Source organism: Homarus americanus, unplaced genomic scaffold (genome assembly GCF_018991925.1).
Source record: "Homarus americanus isolate GMGI-L3 unplaced genomic scaffold, GMGI_Hamer_2.0 scaffold19318, whole genome shotgun sequence".
Lineage (NCBI taxonomy): Eukaryota > Metazoa > Arthropoda > Malacostraca > Decapoda > Nephropidae > Homarus > Homarus americanus.
In genome coordinates this window covers 1,680,720-1,702,946 of record NW_024732238.1, presented here as the reverse complement: position 1 = coordinate 1,702,946, position 22,227 = coordinate 1,680,720, and positions in this window count along the sequence as shown.

Genomic DNA, 22,227 nt, shown 5'->3' with positions numbered 1-22,227 from the left:
AATCCTTTTGATAGAGATTTATTCATTTTCCTTCTATATTTTGTTGGGGGAATACTTGTCAATCTATTAAATCCTAGAAGTGGGATTTATCTAACTCCTTTATTAATCCTACAGTTAGGTATCTCTCTCATCTATCCTAAATCCTATAAGCCATTTAATCTCACTAATGTAAATCCAACAAACGAAAATCATTGTAATCTTCTAAAATCCTTTTATTGGGGATTTTTCATGCGTATTATAAATCCTTCTAACGGTAATGGTTTTGACAATCCTACAGCTGAGGTTTTTCCATCCCTCATAAATCCTATCAGTGAGAATTTACCTCATAAGATAAATCCAACTGGTGATTATTTCTCAAGTTTCTCATAAATCCTTACGAATGGGGATTTTCCTCGCTACTTAAAGACATCTACTTGTGGGGATTTTTTTGGTCATTACGTGTTCCTAAGCCCTACAATTTGGAGTTTCTCCCCATAAATCGTACTAAGGGATTTTTCTGCCCTCCCTACTAAATCCTTTTGCTGGGGATATATATTTCCTTTTGATCCCGCAAATCCTGGTGTTTAGGATTTACCCAGTTTCATCCTCTTCCCCCACGGCAACCTCCTCTTTCCCATAGCAACATCACTCCCTCTACGGCAGCAACCCCCCTTTATGGCAGCTTGCTTACTTCCTCCAATGGCAACACCCCCTCTATGTAACATCTCCTTCTATACGACAACACTCTCCCCACATCATGGCAACACCTCCTCAATGGTAACACCCCCCTCTATGGCAACATCTCCCCTCTATATGACAACACTCTCCCCATCATGGACACACCCCCTCCATGGCAACACTCCTCCCTATATGACAACACTCTCCCCATCATGGCAACACCCCCTCCATGGCAACATCTCCCCTCTATATGACAACACTCTCCCCATCATGTATACCCCCCCCCTTTTGCTCTATGTAAAGGAAGGCACAGATGAACCCAGCCGTCAAGGACTTTATTTACATATAGATACATTGGTGAGTCAGCTGGGAAGGTCTCTCGGGAGATTGTGGTGGGTGAGAGACGCACCGAACTGTGTGTTGAATGTTGTGCCCTCACTTACACCACTATTTTCCAGCTATTCTGAAAAACAAGAGGAATATTTATGGCTACTGTAGGTTGTGACGAGACAGTACCTATAGTAGATTAGATACGTTCACTTAGGAGACAGAATTTTATTTAGATTTTACCTTAACTATATTATTTTACTGAATACCAATTAGAATACGAGATTAAATTGAAACTCTACTTTTACTTGACACGTAAACTTAGCACCAGTTTGGGGAAAGAATTGAACTAAAACTCTACCTTAACTATACATTATACTTACGTCAACTTAACACTAATTAGGATACGAGATTAACTTAAAACTCTACTTTAACTAGACCGTAAATTTAACACTAATACGGAGAGAAAAATAACCTAGATAATACCTTTTTCACTTACGAGGAATATTCATCGTAGGAACCTCTGGGATTCAGGCCCAGCCCGGCCGACCACTAACCACAAATATAATTTACTCGGGAGACAAAAAAGAAAAAAGCTCTTAGGGAACTGTGAGAGAAAAATAAATTTGTGTAATAGTCTCTCTTGGCGTAAACAAACCATGATTATCAAATGGTGTTCTCTTCACTAAAAAAAAAACAATAATAATAACGCTACCTTAATAATAATAATAGTAATAATAATGATAGTGATAATGATAATAATAACAATACAAATAATAATGGGAAGAGTAATAACATTAATACAAATTAAATCACTAAAATTATTATACGAGTATCATTATTAAACACGACAAGGGAACCCACGTCATTGAGACAAATTAACTCATAAAACAACGTTCAAACGACAGAGAAGAGACGAAACAATCAGAATAAAACCCCCTATAAAAAATACACAACGAAAAAAATATATCAAATAGAATGAACATAAAAGGAAAACATCAGATAAAGTAGAATAAGAGTAACGATGTGGCTACGACGACATATTTATCCAACTTGGGGTAAGTGGAATGAATGGGTCAGACTGAGAGCACCTACCAAGAATTTACAGCAAGAGTGTAGTGATACATAGGTGGGGGGGGGTGGATGGGGGGGTGAGGGGTGGTGGGGTGGTGGGGGTGGAGGGGGTGGGGTGGGGGTGGAGGTGAGGGAACTAGGGTGGAAAGGGGGTGGGGAGTGGGGGTGGAGGTGGGGAACTACAGGAGGGTGAAGGGTGGGGTGGGGTGGAGGTGAGGGAACTAGGGTGAGGGGTAGGGCAGAGAGAGTACCGTAATGATCTGCCTACACTGACCCCTGCTGACCATCTCAGAGCTATTTGTGTGTGTGTGTCGTTAGGTTAGGTTACGTCTGGTCGAATTTACTATTATTTTTTCAGGAGACAAAAGTGGTCGTTTGGAGTGTGGGAGGAGGAGGAGGTGTGTCCGTGTGGGTCTACTAGAGTGTGTGTGTGTGTGTGTGTGTGTATAGTGTATGTGTGTGTATGTATAGTCAACCAAAGATGCACCCACCCCACCCTGGATCTCGTGCTCGCAATTTTACCTGGCAATACTTGTGAGCACGAGACCCAGGGTGGGGTGGGTGCATCGTTGGCTGACTGTACGACTGCGTGTGTGAGTATATTTGAATGTGATAGTGAATATGTATGCGTGTCTATGTGTGTTTGTGTATATGTGGGTACAGTATATATGTATAAATTCGTATATGTGTATATTTGTGTATGTTTGTGTATATGTATATGTGTGGTGTTTTTACGTGTGTATGTGTCGCTTTGTAAGTGTAAACTACAACGGGAATAATATGGTGTATGTGTGATCTATGCTTACACAGAGGTGGACCACTCTTGATATAGTTGGCAATAAGTGTCCGAAACACCATCCAATCGTCGACGGTAAATCCTCCAGTTTCATAATAACAGATCCCTACGTGTGTGTGTGTAGGGGGGGGGTATGTATGTGTGCGTGGGTGGTACTGTGTGTGTGTGTGTGTGTGTGTGTGTGTGTGTGTGTGTGAAATAGCACACGTACAGAAAGAGAGAAATGAACAGACAGAGAAACAAAGAAAATAAGCAAAAAAGGACAACAATATCAGACAGAAGGAGAAATGTAAGAGAGAGATACATACGTAATGAGAGAGTAAAACTACACACACACACACACACACACACACACACACACACACACACACACACACACACACACACACACACACACACACACACACTCTACCATCGTTCTCTTAAAGCACTCATTACCATCCATCATTTCCACGTGGCTTTGTGCAATTAACCATCAAATTGGAGCACTTTGCTTACTATTTGATTCATCAGGAAGACTCATAATGAACTCGGGAGAGATCCGGGAGTGCCAGCGACGATCAGACAGACAGACAGACACACACAGAGACAGACACACACACACAGAGACAGGCAAACAAACAGAAATCCTAGTCAAGTGTGTCTTTGGTGTTTGTATGAGGGAGTGTTTTGTAATGTGTTATATGTGTTTAAGTTTATGTGTATGGTTTATAATAGGAGGAGAGAATCGGGTTTATGATCGGTTTAATATACGTATTTTAGGCTTTGGTTTAATAATTATTTGTATTTTTATTTTTTTCGACTGAGATTATTGTTTGTTTTCATCGTATTTGCTTTCTCTGTTTTTCTTTGGATTCATTAGCTTACTTTCTTGTTTTTTCCTTCTTTCACTGGTGCACTTTCTCCATTTGATCTGCTTTTACTGCTGCGCTCACTCTAATTACTCTTCTTTCACTGCTATGCTTTCTCTAATTCCACTTTATTTCACTGCTATGCTTTCTCTAATTCCTCTGCTTTCACTGCTAAGCTTTCAAGGCAGTACTGCGAACAGGTCACACAATTCCGCTCACTAATTCCCTGTGGTTGTGCAGCAATTCTCCAGGAGAGTCAAATCATGCAACAGCAGTGACGTAACAGTTCTCTGACAGTGTCCTCCGATAATTTCACCGTCTCTACACGACTCTCTCCAAATCTACACAGGCAATTCCAGACTAGTAAATCAACTTCACCCACTTCATGTAATTCCTCAGAACTTTGGAGGAAAAAAATTATACTTGTAACTTGGTATTGCAACATTTCAAGAACATCCTGTAATTGTACCATAAATCCCTGTAGTCAATGAACGTGTGGGAGACGATCAAACCAGTTCTCAATTTATGGTCAATACGAAGCCTCAATATATTCCCAGGAGAGTAAGGAGGAACCCAGAGCTGGTGACACAACGACCTAACCTCTGTCAAATGATTTAGTGGATTGCCAGCAGGTTATGTCAGGTCAGGTTGGGTCGGCCCCACATCTGCAACAACACTGACTGGACCTGTCTGTCTTCACAATGGGGATAAGGTCAGGTCGTTACCGAGGTCATTACCGAGTCATAGTGAAGGGGGAATGGAAATCCTTTTGTTGAATTGTGTGTGTGTGTGTGTGTGTGTGTGTGTGTGTGTGTGTGTGTGTGTGTGTGTGTGTGTGTTTTAACGTATCGTCCATAACCAGATACACATATGTTGTATTATAACATCTCTGAGATACATATAGTAAAGTCTCCATATAACGGACTTCTTTCTATATATATATTCCGCTAAATGGAGGGTTTCACATCTAACGTACCGTCGATATACAGGATTTTCATCTCTATGGTGTTCGATATATAGAGGTTTTACAGTATCCCCATCCCTATCTAGAATATATAACACCTGACTAGTGGTATAACTCTCTTCGTAAAATATACAATATATTCAACTGATTATATAAAGAGAGTACAAGTATATGTCTTTATATATATATACAGAAACTATTATATATTTATTTCTATATTATAAAGAACTAGTTATATTTAATGACTATACAATATATATAAAGGTATCGTCCACCCATTGTAAATTTCTCGCTATATGAAGTAAGTCTTATACCTCCATTAGATATATTTAACATATATGAAGACAATAGGTAAAATTGTTAATCCCCCTTAGCTCTCAGTGCTTACATTAACACACCTTGTATCTCACTAGTGTTAATTTCCCTCGACACATTAAAGTTAATTTAACACTCATGCGAGGTGACTTCAATTTTCATCGTCTGTATTACAATTTCTTCTTCTTCTGTCTCGCTCTCTCTCTCTTTCTCTCTCTCTCTCTCTCTCTCTCTCTCTCTCTCTCTTTTCTCTCTTTTCTTTGTTCAATTTCCCTCTATTTTCTTCTCTTTTTCCCCTCTCCCTCCCTCCCTCCTTCCTTTCTGCTCTCCCCCTCTTTCCTTCTCTCTCACTCTCTTCCCCCCTTTCTATTTCCTTCTCTCTCTCTCTCTACCTCTCCCTTGCTCTCTCCCCCTTAAGAAAAGTAATTCCTCTCACAAGGCCGACAGGATGAGACGAAGGTACAAAGATTAGTTTCATAAAAGCTTAAACCATAAAGTATGTAGCCTGATAAATAATCTTCTCTTAGGACAACGAAAATAATTTACATCAAAGCGAAAGAGAATATAACAAGCAAACAACTTTTAGAAGAACACCGTAGAACACAATCTAACCTAACCTAACCAAACGCTAACCTAACATAATCTAACCTAACCTAACCAAACCCTAACCTAACATAATCTAACCTAACCTAACCTAACCAAACGCTAACCTAACATAATCTAACCTAACCTAACCAAACCCTAACCTAACATAATCTAACCTAACCTAACCAAACCCTAACCTAACATAATCTAAACTAACCTAACCAAACCCTAACCAAACCCTAACCTAACCACAGTGTAACAGAACAGGTGACCTTTCTCAGCTACGGTCATACACTTTTACATTTTCTCAAGACTCTGAGATATCCAGCGTGTTGAGGTTGAGTGCAAGTCTCTTAAAGGCTAGTGGTGGTGTTGGCTGGAAGCAGAAGTGGATGAATCTCTCTCAGTTTTCTCTCAGTATCTCTCAGTTTTCTCTCAGTTTTCTCTCAGTTTGTCTCAATCTCTCAGTTTTTTCTTCCAAAGTTTTTCTTAGTCTATTTTAGTTTCTCTCACCCTCTCAGCTTTTATCAGTCTATCAAGTCTATCAGTTTTTCTCAGTTTCTCTCAGTCTCTCTGTCAGCTTCTTTCAGTATCTCTCAGTTTCACTCATTTTCTCTCAGCTTTTCTCAGTCTATTTTATTTTTTCTCACTCTCTCTCAGTATTTCATGTCGAGTGTTTGAATTGCACGTGTGAGTGTTGCTCTGAGAGATTAAGGTTGTGCTTTTGGAGAGAAATAGGAGGAGAGATAACGATGAAGAGAGAAAGAGAGAGAAAGAGAGATACAGAGAGATACAGAGAGAAAGAGAGATACAGAGAGATAGAAAGAGAAAGAGAGATACAGAGAGAAACTGAAAGAAAAAGTGAGAGGATTAAGTAGTATAGAACAATACTCACAGGAAAGGATGAAGATAAAGGGATAGAGAGAGAGACAGGAAAAGGGGAGAGGGGAGGGAAGGAAGGAAGGAAAGAGAGAGAGGAAGAAGGGGGAGTTACTAAACTAGTTCTCTCTCTCTCTCTCTCCCTCTATTTTCCTTATTTTTACCACTTAGTTTATTACTTAGTCATAGTGTACTCAAGGTGTTAAGGAATTGTACTCGAGGTATTAAGTAATCGTATTGAAGAGGTTAAATAATTGTAACAAAGGGTTAAATATTGTACTCAAGGATTAAAGGCATCTTACTCAAGGGGTTAAGGAATTGTACTCAATGTATTAAGTCACTATATTCAAGTGGTTAAGTAATCGAATTCAATGGGTTAAATAATTGTACTCAAGGGGTTAAGTCATCGCACTCAAATCAAGCCATCGTAATCAAGGGGCTAAAACATCTTACTCGGCAGGTTAAATCCTCGTAATCAAGGGCTTGAGAACCCAAGGTGTGTGTGTGTGTGTGTGTGTGTGTGTGTGTGTGTGTGTGTGTGTGTGTGTGTGTGCTTGCGTGCATGTGTGTCAAGTCAGTAATTATGACAGATTTCTACTTACGTTACACGCAATGGCCAGGTGGGGGTCAGGAGGTGGGAAGGATGGAGAGGGAGTGGGAAGAGAGGAGCTGAGAGGTGAGGGGGATGCTTGAGAGGGAGAGAGAGGGGATTTGAGAGAGGGAGTGAGAGGAGTATATCCCAGAGAATGTGAGAGTTATAACATTGTTCGATAAGAAAATATATATTAGTAATTGCTTTTAGATTGTTACATATAATTAAATTTTCTTATTTTTTTAGATTGTGTAATTATTAGTCAAGTTTTATCTTATTGTATATAAATCGATGTTTTTATTTATGTTTTTAGCTTTACATTCTTATATGAGATTGAGTTTTATTATGTTTTTCAGTGTTTATTTTAGTACGCGATATTTGATGTTTACAAAGATGTTTTTATTTCAATCATATTTATAACTTTACAGCGAGATATGATTACACACAAATTTATATAAACAATGAGTATATAAACAATCAATTAAAACAATGCTAAAACAATCCCTAAGGTAAATTCCCAAATAAGAGTAAGTTAACTTTGTAAGAGGATCTCAGTATAGGAATTAAGCTAAAAGACGGAGAAGACTTTTAATTAAGAGAGAAAAAAAATAGAAAGGTACTGAGAGACGTGGGTCTGCCTTCACCTGACACTACCAAGTAATTAACTGAAAAAATTTAACTCTGCTGAAAATTAACACTTACTGTCACACCAGATTAACATGACATAACACAGAACCCAAGTATGAGAGACAGTAATAGCAAACGAGGGATTTTAACATTAAACCTAAAATTTAACTTTCACGCTAAGGAATGAAGGTAATTGAGATATATTGTTAATTTATCGTTATTAAGGTTATTGATGTTAGATTCACTGGAAGTTAATTAATAGTTGACGTCATATTTAAGTCACAATGATAAACAGGAGGTAATGTTGTACCTCATTATATGGGAGTATAAACAAACTCTTTTATCTGGGAAAAAATCGTAATAGAATTTTTTTTTACTTTCTTTCTTTCTTTCTTTCTTTCTTTCTTTCTTTCCTTCTTTCTTTCTTTCTTTCTTTCTTTCTTTCTTTCTTTCTTTCTTTCTTTCCTTCTTTCTTTCTTTCTTTCTTTCTTTCTTTCTTTCTTTCTTTCTTTCTTTCTTTCTTTCTTTCTTTCTTTCTTTCTTTCTTTCTTTCTTTCTTTCTTTCTTTCTTTCTTTCATCATCATCATCATCACCATCACCATCACCATCATCATCCTCATCATCATCATCATCATCATCATCATCACTTTTAATCTTCACTACTCTCGCAAAGACTAAGACATTTTCCCTTCATGTATTGTGGTCCTCCTGAGTTGTGTCTTCTGCCTGATGTCTCCCATTGTGTAGTTCTTCTGCTCACAGTATGTCTTGATATCTGAGGCACTTAACAGAACCCTTCGTTATCATTCTTGTTGCAATTTTGCTATCTTCTGCTCGAGTCGTTCTCTTGTTATCTTAAAGTTACTGCTATCGAGAGCAGGATTTTGATGACAGGGGTGAAGCTTGAACTGAAGATATGTAAGGAGGAGTGAAGCTTACCTTAATGATATGTAAAGAGTGAAGCTTACCTTAATAAAGTACGCATCTTAACTTACCTTAATGATATGAGAGTGTTACCTTAATGATATGTAAAGAGTGAAGCTTAGAATGTAAAGTGAAGCTTAGTGTGTAAGAAGAGTGAAGCTTAGATTAAAGACGCATAAAGAGGAATGAAGCTAACCTAAAAGACGCATCAACAGGAGTGAAGGTTAAATTAAAGACAAGCCAATAGAAACGAAGCTTAACTAGAAACTTTTCAAAACAGAACCTCCGTAGGCTTAAGTCTGTAGCACATCCAGTCACCAGTGTGTTGGTTAGTGTTATGTGTGCGTTAGTAGCAGCTGATGGCTTTATCTTGGGAGAGAATGATGATGATGATGTGTGTGGTGGTGGTGGTTGTGACTCGGGGTAGAGGAGAGGGAGGGTGGTGGAATGGGGAAGGGGGTGGATGGAGGGGGATAAAGGAAAGGAGGAGGGGGAATGGAAGGATGGATTAAGGGGGATCGGGAGGGATGGAGGAACGGAAGAAGGGGTGGAGGAAGACGGGGATAAAAAAAGGATTGAGAAGGAAGAGTTAAGATGGGGGAATGAAGACAGTGATGTAGGAAGGAGTAAGAGGAAGGAAGGAAAAGGGAAAAAAAAGATGGAGAGACATAGATGAAGGGGGGGGGGGGGGGGAAGGTAGAAAAGGAAAATGAAGGAGGGTAGAAAGAGGCGAAGAGGAAGATAGAGAAAGGGAGGAGGAAGGACATGTGACCAACCCTTACTCGACTTAGCCTCTAGATGTCGACAGAAAGGTTAGTCAACATTCCCTACTGGTGTCGACGTGAGAGCCATTCAAGGTCCAGAACACGCCGTGAAGAGGAACCACTTCACGCTCCTAATTGAAAAACTTTCCCGTAAGAGTTGTCCAAATTATATACAATCAACCACGCACAGCTAGTCTTTGAATTTTTTTTTTTTTAAAGTTTCCTAAGATTTGTAGTTAAATCGGAGTTCTTTTAGACGGTATTGTGAGAAAAAAGTTACTTGACGATGTAACAACACAGTGGTGAAGTCTCCAAGGCGCTGTACACCTCACCCTTTGTTGTTATTTATGAAGGAGTTAGGTCTTTTGTCTCTGGCGGGTTGGATACTGAGGTGGTATATGGTCTGAGATGCTGGGGATGGTTGAGGCTACATGCAAACCCTTCTGAATTTTATTGCCCTGCCCTCGACTGCTGGTTAGGGTACTGTTTTAGGTCCTGTCTGTCTGTTTGTCTGTGCTTAAAATAATACGAAAACACTTTTGATGATGCCTGTAAAAAAAAAAAGAAAAAAAAAGCCTGGACCACCACCACTACCATTGACCCCAAACCATAGCCTGGCATGACAAAATTTTTGAGAGTTTCGTTAGGTAGGTTAAAGTTACAGTCGGTCTTGTTAAATTACGTTAAGTTTTGTTAATTTACATTAGATATCGTTAATGTATGTTAGATTTTGTTAAATCTCCTCCATTTAAATCCTTGTAATTTTTCCTCATCCCTTCGCTCCTCTTATCACTTACTATTTCCGATTATCTGCTCCTCTTCTCCCTCTACCATAATACCGAAACAAACTTTCCCTTCTTGTAGTTGTTTCATCATTCTTCAGCACCATTCATCCCCTTTCTCTCTTCCTCTCCTCTCTCCTCCTTTACTCTTCCCAGAACCCTACCCTAACGTCTTAAAGGCTCCTTCATCTTATAAATTACAGACTCTCTCTCTCTCTCTCTCACGCTCACCCTCACTTGTAATTAAATATTGAGGCTACCGATTGATATTCTTTTGGTGTCATCTGGTGTGTTAGTTATGTTTCTGGGGGGAGTGTCCCTCTTGACCTGAACTTGGTGACCTCGTTTTCTTTGACGTCTCTGTGACCTCGTTTTCTTTGACGTTGCAATATCCTCGGGTTTTTGCCGTCTTAGTGACCTCGTTGACATCTTGATCTTATGTTAGTTTCTTATGTTGCTATCTTGACCTCATGTTACCTTCACAGGGTTGCTATCTTGACCTCATGTTACCTTCACAGGGTTGCCATTTTGTCCTTGATAGTTTATATTGTACTTGTAAACTATAAGTAAATCTCAGGTCATTTTGTAGTGTCGCCATGATAGACTCACAGCATTTGATTGTGTTTGTGATAGTCGTTGTGTTTACCTTCCTCAACCTTCGTGGTGTCTCTGTCATGTCCCGCCGTGTCCCTGTCATGTCCCGCCGTGTCCCTGTCATGTCCCGCCGTGTCCCTGTCATGTCCCGCCGTGTCCCTGTCATGTCCCGCCGTGTCTCTGTCATGTCCCGCCGTGTCCCTGTCATGCTGTGCCTTCCGTACTTCATCTCATAATAACCAACTGTGTGTGTGTGTCATGACATCTCCATCACCCTTAATAACCAACTGTGTGTGTGTGTCATGACATCTCCATCACCCTTGTTCTCTCTTCCCAGTGTCTCTGTCTGACATACTACGGTGTGTCTCCTTCGTGTTATTCTCATATTCAGACCACTTATGTGTTGCACTCCTGTCGCATCTCTGTTGCGCCCAAGTTGGCCTCTTGGTGCAATCAATTCGTTCCTCTGTTGCATCCTATTGAGTCCAATTCGGCCTCTGCTGTATCGTAGGTAGCCCTCTAGCCTAGTTTTGCAGCTAATTCAGCCCCCTGTCAAGCCCAAGTCGTCCCTCTGTCGCCTCTTATTTGTAGTTTTGTGATATCCAATTCAGCCCCCTGTCGCATCTAAGTTAGTCCCCTGTCACATCTAAGTTAGCCCCCTGTCGCATCTAAGTTAGCCCCCTGTCGCATCTAAGTAGGCCCCTGTCGCATCTAAGTAGGCCCCTGGCGGATCTCAGTCTGCCTCCTGTAGCATCCAATTCGGCCTCCTTCCACCACCCTGTTGCGTTTCTGTCACACTCCCATCCCATCGCTGTAACATCCCTGACACATTCCTATCGCATCACTGTCAGGCAAAACCCTACACCGTGAAGGTGGGCGGGTGTGGGACGTCTGTATGATGGCCCTTTAGTTTCCTTCACTTCTCCAGGAAAGGAAAATGTTGGTATATTTTCTCTTCCTGTCTCCAACACTTTTAGCACAATATCAGGGAAAGTGTTTTTTTTCCATGCCTGTATCTGCAATTATTAAGACTTTTCCACCGTATATAAGATTCTTTCATTTTTGCAATTCGAAATAAAAGTAATGGAAGGGGAGAAACGAATTGAAGAAAATCTTTGGTAGAAATACTGGGAAAAAACAGCCACGGTTACATAGTTACAACACCTGTCGTCTCCCACACACCGACAGATGCCCGCCAGCGCTACTTTATAAAGACCACAATTTTTTCATTTATTTTTTATTTATTTATTTTTTTATCTTCTCTGAGAAATGTCTTTAATACATTACTCATACACCTAAATTCTCGGAGAGGAATATATTATTATTTTTACCCCGATATTCTTTTTTTTTTATATTCACCCTTTCCTCCGCATCACACACACACACACAGTGAAGAGAGAGAACAAGAGAGAGAGAGAGAGAGAGAGAGAGAGAGAGATCAAATGTTTCAGAGACTGTGAGTAAATTTATATTATAGAATTTTTTGTGGGGGTCAGTATTATTATTATATATTTGACCTGTAATATACACGGGAAAAATATAAAGTTTTTTTTTACTTACAGTGCAATTTTTTCCTTAACATTCGTGGCTCGACTGACAGGATGTGACGGGGATGTGACTGGGGTTATGTAGGGATAGGGCTAGAGATGTGACAGGAGGACGACAGGTGTAACAGAATGACGACTTGGGTGTAACAGAATGACGACTTGGGTGTAACAGGATGACGACTTGGTGTAACAGGATGACGACTTGGGTGTAACAGAATGACGACTTGGGTGCAACAGAATGACGACTTGGATGTAACAGGATGACGACTTAGGTGTAACCGAATGACGACTTAGGTGTAACACAATGACGACTTACACAATGACGACTTAGGTGTAACACAATGACGACAGGTGTAACAGAATGACGACTTAGGTGTAACACAATGACGACTTAGGTGTAATAAAATGACGACTTAGGTGTAACAGAATGACGAACAGAATTGGGTGTAACAGAATGACGACTTGGGTGTAACAGAATGACGACTTGGGTGTAACAGAATGACGACTTAGGTGTAACAGAATGACGACTTGGGTGTAACAGAATGACGACTTAGGTGTAACAGAATGACGACTTGGGTGTAACAGAATGACGACTTGGGTGTAACAGAATGACGACTTGGGTGTAACAGAATGACGACTTTGGTGTAACAGAATGACGACTTGGGTGCAACAGAATGACGACTTTGGTGTAACAGAATGACGACTTGGGTGTAACAGAATGACGACTTGGGTGTAACAGAATGACGTAGTTCCGAATACTGGTATTATTAATTATATATATTTATGCTCTAGTAATATACAGTATGGTTGATTTTACTCTGTTAAATAATACTAATACTAATGATGAATATTTAAATACTAACAAATCCTAATTAAAGGAATATCATATTGTATATATTATTACTGGTATCCATAACACGTCACCTGGTCTTTACGTTATAATATCATTAAAATTAATTAACGCTACATAGTGTCCAGCCAATTACATTTTGCTTCACCTAATTAGAAATATAAACGAAATGATAAAAAAAAAATGAGTCGACATCGTTAACATAAGTCGGATATATGCAGAGGCCGGTGTGTTTTAACGGGTTATTTGCACGTCTGTTTCCTGTGACAGTGTGGACGACTCTTGTGTCCAGTTTATACACGTACATGACAGTGTTATGTTGTTAACTTTGTTTGCCTGGTTAACTATCGCTATTACCATTAGTGAAATTCCTGTTATTATGGTATTTAAAACTATTAGAATTATAATATCGTTACCACTGTTTTTTTTTTTAACACCATCATCATCATCATTACCACCTCTGTTTTCATCATCATCATCATCCTCATCATCCTCATCATCATCCTCATCATCCTCATCATCATCATCATCATCATCAACATCACTATTTTAACATCAAATCTCTCTTCTCTCACCACACAGGATCAGGCAGGGGTCGACACCAGCTCTCCCGCGTGAGGTGACTGTTAATAAACACTGTGTCACTCCCCACACCTGCCAAGAGTGCCTCAGATAACACAGGTAAGTGATTTGTTTACCATCTATGTTGGTATAATGGCAGCCAGCTGTACACATGTCCTATATATAACCTAACCTAGCCTAAACTAACCAAACCTAACCTAACCTAACCTAGCCTAAACTAACCAAACCTAACCTAACCTAACCTAACTTAACCTAACCTAGTATCGTATTTAACTTGGACGGGTCATATTGTGGCTACTGGTTCCTGTCTTATCTAAAAATACTAAGTTTTCCGGCACAAAATGAGGATATTTGACCGGCACTGTACTCGACTGCCTTCGTTTCCTCAACCGTAAAGGCAGGTAGCCATTTATAGCTTGGGTGTGAACCAGCGAGAGAGAGAGAGAGAGAGAGAGAGAGAGAGAGAGAGAGAGAGACTAAATGTACATAAAGTGGTGTTGTGTAATAGACGTAAAAGCCTGAAAAGGGTGGAAGTGGAGGAATGCCGATAAAACACTGTAGGTGGAGGAGTGCCGATAAAACAATGTAGGTGGAGGAGTGCCGATAAAACAATGTAGGTGGAGGAGTGCCGATAAAACAATGTAGGTGGAGGAGTGCCGATAAAACAATGTAGGTGGAGGAGTGCCGATAAAACACTGTAGGTGGAGGAGTGCCGATAAAACAATGGCTGACGTAGGGGAACATGAACAAAGGAAAATGTATAGAAAAATGAAGGAGAAATATATACGTGAATTAGATTTCGGAGGGAAGGGAGAGAGAGAGAGAGAGAGAGAGAGAGAGCTATTATTTATATCTCACTTTTATTGCTCTATTTCACTCCATTAATTGATATATAACAACACAGGTACAAACACAATTACTCAGGTATTGTGGTTTAACCATTTGAAGACGATGGTTTAACTCCTGCATATTAAACCTACGCGGTTTAACATATTGTGACTTAGAGGTTAACTTATCATTTTTTTTAAGATTTAGTATAATTAAACTGTGGACCATCATCATCATCATCATTATCATCATCATGAATACAACAATACCCTCACATTATACACCTGAGAATATAATTACACCCAATTACCTGAATTAAAACACCAATATTCTTACCTTGTGATATAATTATTCTAAAGTAGAATTATATAACATGAAAGCTACATTATTATACACGGTGAATAATATCAGGTATGGAATAATCACGAGGTAAAGAGAGTCTTAAAAGCACGAGTGATTGTTGAGGTGGAACTTGGTTGTTATCATTCACTTTACCAGGCGGAGAGGCGGCGGGGCTGAGCACAGGGAACCAAACACGGTGCCAGCGTGTGTGGGAGACCGTGGGGGCGTGTATCTCCGGTGCTTTCAACTATTGCTCTATATTTTTTTTTACACTGGGGTTTCTATTGATGTCATATACAATGTTAATGATTTGTAGGAGTTTATATTGATTATCTTACCTCTAATGGTATATAGAGTCTTTATATAGTTTTGTAAATAATATAATACTGATTTTTAATAATAAATAAAACACCAAAAAATATAGTTATTTTTTAGTTATTTTTTTAGATTTATTTTACGCTATTTACTTTGAAATATATACTTACTGAATACTGAAAAAAATAAAGTTTCTATTATGTATAAAAACTTTAGTTATAAATTATGGAGATTACTGAATAAAAACAGACATATATATACGACACGATATGACCGATAAACTCACCAAAACATTTACTCAATTATTTTACACTGGTTCGACTCCCACGTAAAAACTAATACACATAAGATAAAAATTACCAATTAATTATCGTCCTCTGAATTACGTTAGTCATTTGTTTTATATTTTTTTCTGGTTAACTTATGTGTGTAGTTATCCATTATTTTTCTTATTATTATTATTATTTTAAATTTGTATCGTGAAATATTACGAATGGAGAGTGATGTTGTGTGCAAGGGTGTGAGTGGGGTGGGTGGGATTGGAGAGGGAGATAGAGAGGGGACGGGGATGAACGTGATTGAGAAATGGGAAGGAGAGAGGAAGGGAATGCAGCAAGGGAAGTAAGAAAGGAGGAAGGATAGGGGAAGAAAAATGAGTTAGGGAAGGAGAGTGAGTGAGTGTGTGGGGGAAGGAGAGAAGGAAGGAAGGAGAGAATGGAAGGGTAGGAATAAGGGGAAGGAGAAGGAGAAAAGGAAGGGGAAGAAGGGAGTAAATGAGTAAAGGAAGGAAGGAGAGAATGAAAGGGAAAGAAGGAGGAAGGGAAGGAGTAAAGGAAGGAAGGAGAGAAGGAAGGAATAGAAGAAGAGGAAGAAGGAAGGATAGGAGTAAAGGATGGGAGGAGAGAATGGGAAGAAGAGAAGAACGGAGGGAAGAAAGGAGTAAGGGAAGTCGTAAAGGAAGGGAAGAGAGAAGGAAAGGAGGGAAGAAGAAAGGAAAAGAGTAAAGGAAAGGAAGGAAGGAAGGAAGAAAGGAAGGAAGGAAGGAAGGAAGGAGAGAAGGAGGAATGGAAAGAAGAGAAGGAGAGAAGGAAGGAAGGAAGGAAGGAATGAAGGAAGGAGAGAAGGAGGAATGGAAAGAAGAGAAGGAGAGAAAGAAGGAAGGAAGGAAGGAAGGAAGGAAGGAAGGAAGGAAGGAAGGAATGGAAAGAAGGAATTAAGGAAGGAAGGAAGGAAGGAAGGAAGAGAACGCTGATGGTACTGCTCATCTCTCGTATTTTCCGACCAAATGAAAAACAGACGACTGTGGTAAATTTTGTTTGTATAAAAAATCGGAAGATGACGTTTCATGAAGACAATTTAAACTTAAATTAAATTCCTCGCCGTCGTTAAGCTTCTCTGGGCTTTTGTTAATACCGATATTACTTGTATTTTGGTGGTACTTTTGTTGATTAGGAAATATTTATTTTATTTATATTTTTGGGTGTTTTGTTAATAAACTTTTCAAGGCTTTTGTTAAATTTAGTTATAACTTGTAATTTTCAAGGGATTTTTGTTGATTTTTTTTATGGTTTTATGTTGGGGTCTTTTGTTAAATTTGATGTGTTTGTTTGTGGGGTTTTGTTGGCTCAGTTATTTCTTCTATTTTTGTTCTTTTCATTAATTTATAAACCTTTATATTTTACTATAGTTGTAATTCAGATAAATATATTTTTAATTAAATAATTCATTAAACGGCTTTTATTTTAGGGAGTTTTCTACCAATTCATTTAACAAGTCTATTTTGTGGCTTTTGTTAACTTAGAAAAAAAAATTATTGTAGTTTTGTTAAAGCTTATATTTATGGCATTATACCTCATTCATTTAATTTTCAACTATTGTTTATTAAGACTAAGCTTTAATTTAAGCTGTGTGTGAGGCCAATTTAGTATGACAGTTATTAGTTAAAGTAGGTCAGTGTGTCACAGCTAAACGTCATATCAGGTCAAAGTAACACCCAGAGGTCAGAGTCACTTGACCTCAATGAAAAACACCCACAGGTCACAAAATATTAAATTAACCGAATTCTACGCCACATTACGACCGTCTGAGGCTGGCACTAAGTCAGCGTGGCTCTCCAACAGAGGGTGCCAGGCATCGTGGGAATGTTGTGGGTCACGCAAAGCATTCATTAATTAATTCTTCTCAGGCGTGATGGTATTTGACATGTATTTAATCTTCAAATTCTGGTTGGTTTCGTGTGTGTGTGTGTGTGTGTGTGTGTGTGTGTGTGTGTGTGTGTGTGTGTGTGTGTGTGTGTGTGCTAAAAAATAACCAAAAAAAATAATCCCTCTCCTCCCTTCCATCCTCTTTTCTCCCTTCCTTTCCTTATCCTCTTCCTACTCTCCATCTTCCTCCTTATTCTATTTATGTCTTCCTTCCACACTGCTCTTCCTTTTCTCCCATCTTCTTTCTTGTCCTCCTCTTGCCTCTTCCTCTCTCCTTTCCTTCCTCTCCCTCCCCCTCTTCTCCTCTACTTCCCATCCATACCTCCCACTTTTTTCCTCTCACTCCCATCTTTCTCCGTCTCTCCCTTCCACCTCCATCCCTCTCTCCCTTCTATCTCTTTCCCTCTCTTCCTTTCACCCTCTCCCTCCTCCTCTCCTTTCATTTCCTCTCCCCCTTTCATCCCTCTCCTTCTCTCCCTTCGTTCCTTACCCTCCTTCTCTCCCCCTCTCTCCCTGAAGATTATCCCCCTTCTCGTGTCATACAGTGTGTGTGTGTGTGTGTGTGTGTGTGTGTGTGTGTGTGTGTGTGTGGAATGTATCTTTTTCCCTACGTATCGGTTTGCCTCTGTCTGTTTGCTTCTCTTACACACAAAACACACACACACACACACACACACACACACACACACACACACACCCTAAAATTATCAAAACAAACTCTTAACATCATCCTGAACCCTAAAAGTAACCTCAAAACATAACAAATATTCATAAAATATCATAAAAAAGTACAAAACTAAAGTAGCACAAAAGGATAATATCATAAATTAATATAACACGACACTTTACTGATACATTCCAAGGGTTAATATTTTTTCCACCTGTGTACGAGGATTTCCTGTTGAGTTCTGGGGATTTCCTTCTTCCAGGTCAAAAGTTGGTTGACTCTCGTCCCCGGTTGTTCCTCCTGGGAGTAGAAGTCTCTGACAAACCTCAATTCCGCTCCCCGTTCCTAAAGTCTCACGCTGTCGGTTTTGGTCAACTATTTTTCCTGCTGCTGTCAAAGAGAGTTACAAAGACAGACAGACAGACAGACAGACAGGGAGATTGATACACACATACATATATACATATATAATAATGGCTGCCCCTCGAGTAACGAGGATGGCAGGCCCAAGGGCCACCTAGGCGTGAATTTGTTTTAGGTGTAGAAGTTTTCGCCAACACAACAACCACAACCTATGTTAAAGAGCTGCATGACCCAGTGTCAAGGAATAGTCCGAGAAGACCGGACAACTCGCCAACTGCACTGGCTAACTATTACCCCGAAACACGATCCGTAAATGGCATAAAGAAACTTGCCCATAGTTTCACCCTGCTCGAGGATCGAACTTGGGTGCACTCGCTTGCGAGGTGAGCATGTTGACCATTACACCACAGGTCTCCTCATGCATACTTACATACATTCATGCATGCAAGCATACATACATACATACATACATACATACATACATACATACATACATACATACATACATACATACATACATACATACATACATACATACATACAGATAGACGAAAAAAGTAAAATTAAGAAATAAAATGTGAAGTGGAAAAGATACACACATGAGAAAGAGAGATAAAGAGAATGAGGTAAAGACAGAGAGAAAGAGAGAGGAAAATCTTTATCAGGACAAGAAGCAGTCACGGGCGATGGTAACAACAGCTTACTGAATCAAACTTACGATATCAAATTAGAGAGAAGTGCTTGGAGAGACAACTGGACCGAATTCCTGAAACAGAGAGAAGGAGTCGGGTTTGTTTCGAAATTTGAAGCTTTTTTTGAGCTTAGAAAAAGAACCTGAACCCGTTTTTTTGAGTGTCTCGGAAAGATTTGATGTGTGTGATTGGTGAATACACAAAGATGATGAAAGAATATTTGTGTGTTTATTTACCGTCAGTTTGTGTTTCGTGATAAAATATATTTCGTATGCATGTTTTTTCTTCTCGGATAATTCGAACTGATTTAGAACTACTTCGACTCTGTGATTGGATCGAGTTATTTGATGTGTATTAAAAGTAATTCCTAACGGTAAAAGCACCAATACTGAGCGAAACAAAATGAACCGAAGGCAAGATAGAGAACGGACCAGTCAGCGAAGCGTAAGATATTGCGTGTGATGGTCCAATATAGATCAAAGGTTCGAAATGATGCGCTCGAGGCTTCGTGTACCAGGTCGGAAAATTTGTTTTTAATCATGGGTTGACACGGTGGTTCATCCCGCCACCATAACACGGGGTTCTCGACCTTAGTGTCCCAGGCTAGCGTTGCATGATAATGACCGCAGCTATTTGAAGCTCGAGTGAATGTCTTTGAAATGAGCTTTAAGTGGTAATGGTGTTAATAAACATGTTAAAACTAGGTGTTAACGGTCAGGTGGTGTTATACCGGAGTCTAATGAGGGATATTTTTCGAAATTCATTGATTCGAAAAGATTATTATTATTATTATTATTATTATTATTATTATTATTATTATTATTATTATTATTATTATTATTATTATTATTATTATTATTATTATTATTATTATATATATATATATTATTATATATATTATTATTATTATTATTATTATTATTGCTGTTGTCGTCGTTGTTGTTGTTGTTGTTGTTGTTGTTGTTGTTGTTGTTATCCCATTTGTTTATATTATTACTATTAGTCGTACAATATCAACATAGTTATGGTAGCACTATTATAACACACTCACACACACACACACACACACACACAAACACACACACACACACACACACACACACACACACACACACACAAACAGTTACTCACACATCCATCCCCCAACGCACAACAAACTTCAGCTTTATAGCCAAACAACCTGCCATGAGAGACCCTACACAACAAAAATTCTATTCATAACAAAGTGTACAGTGGTGCAGTGGTCGTCCAGTGGTCGTCCAGTGGTCGTCCTCCCTGGAGATAGACTCATTTATTATTCTATTGGAGACCGATGATGTGACTTATTGCTGTTCAGCTTTACCATCAAGTGTATTTTTCACGTCGAGAGAAGTTTATAACATCGGGAGAGATATTTTTCACGCTAGGAGATATTTTTCACCTAACCTTAACCTTAACCTAACCTAATCTAACCTAACCTAACCTAACCTAACCTAACCTAACCTAACCTAACCTAACTCTACTACCCTACATAGTGTTAGGTTGTGGTCACCAGTAGTGTCAGTGTTCGTGAGTCATGCATCATTCATCACCTTTATAAACAGGTAAACAAGAGGAACCATTAATCTCGATTCTGTACAAAGTTGGAAATTCTTTATTTTTTTCATTTTATTGATGTTTGCGTCACGTACATGATATACAGTATATATAAATATTATCTATGTACAGACATTATACTTTTAAAAAATATATGGTCGATTTTTTAACGTGGAAAAGGGAAATCTTTTTATATATTAGAATATTAATTGTCCTCAGTGTTAAGTTATGTTTAAAGTTGTAGAATTTATATAGAATATATATGAGTGTGTATAGTTTACATGACTGCAATAATTAATACGAAAAGAATTCCTGTAACATTATGTAAAAAAATAGCTATATTGTCTAATTGTTCAGTTAAATTAGTAAAATATTTCATTCACCGACAGTTTTTATAATTATTATATTTTGTGCAGCTTTGAAGTTTTATCATAAAGAAAAAAAAATATTATATTAAAATCATCATTTGGAGGAAGATGAATTTTGGTGGACTTGTCGTATGAACATTACAGAGGAAGAGTAAAGTGACTTACCCAGTCTTAGGTTCATAGAAGGTGTTGAACATGACCTCTGTACTGATCCATGATGATGTGGGTTTAGTGGGGACAAAACACCTGGATAATGCACACACACACACACACACACACACACACACACACACACACGCATGAAGTAAGGAGCCAACACCATACTTGCAACAATCTTCCTGAACATCGACCAACGTAAAACTATCAATATCCTACCCCATTGTCTTGCCCCAACACGAGACAGAGCCATGTCAACACGTCTAGGAGGGGGAGGGACACATGTCTCAGGGGGGGGCAGGGGGGGGGGGTAGGTAACCTTGAGGGCCTTCATCTGACCTCTCACGCCTCTGTCACCACACAGGGAACTGCCTAAGACCAAGACCACAGGGAGAGCAAGTGTAAATGATCGGTAGGAATAAGATAAAGGAGAAATAGGTGGAAAAATGGGAGGTAATGATGGGAGAATGGGAGGAAGGAATGATATGATAATATTGGTTGCCGTTTAATAATAATAATAATAATAATAATAATAATAATAATAATAATAATAATAATAATAATAATAATAATAATCGTAATAACAATAACAATAATAGTAATAACAATAACAATAACAATAATAACAACAATAACAATACCAGTAATAGCAATAACAATAACAGTAATAACAATAACAATAACAATAATAGTAATAACAATAACACAATAGTAGAGAAGAACACGGGAGTAGCAGAAAGACTGGGAGGCAGTAATGAAGAATACTCGGTCATAAACACAAGGTCAGGACACGCGAGTATTGTAATAGCATTATGTTATTAAAGGTAACTTATGTTGTCTTCAGATGTGTAATAACCCGCGACACAGACAGACTGGCAGACAGAAAGACAGATATATAGACAGAAAGACTGACAGACAAATAACCAGTAAATATTGACAGATAGATAGCTAGAAATCCTTAATCCCTTAAATACGATGACTTAACTCCTAAAGTACGTGGGATTAA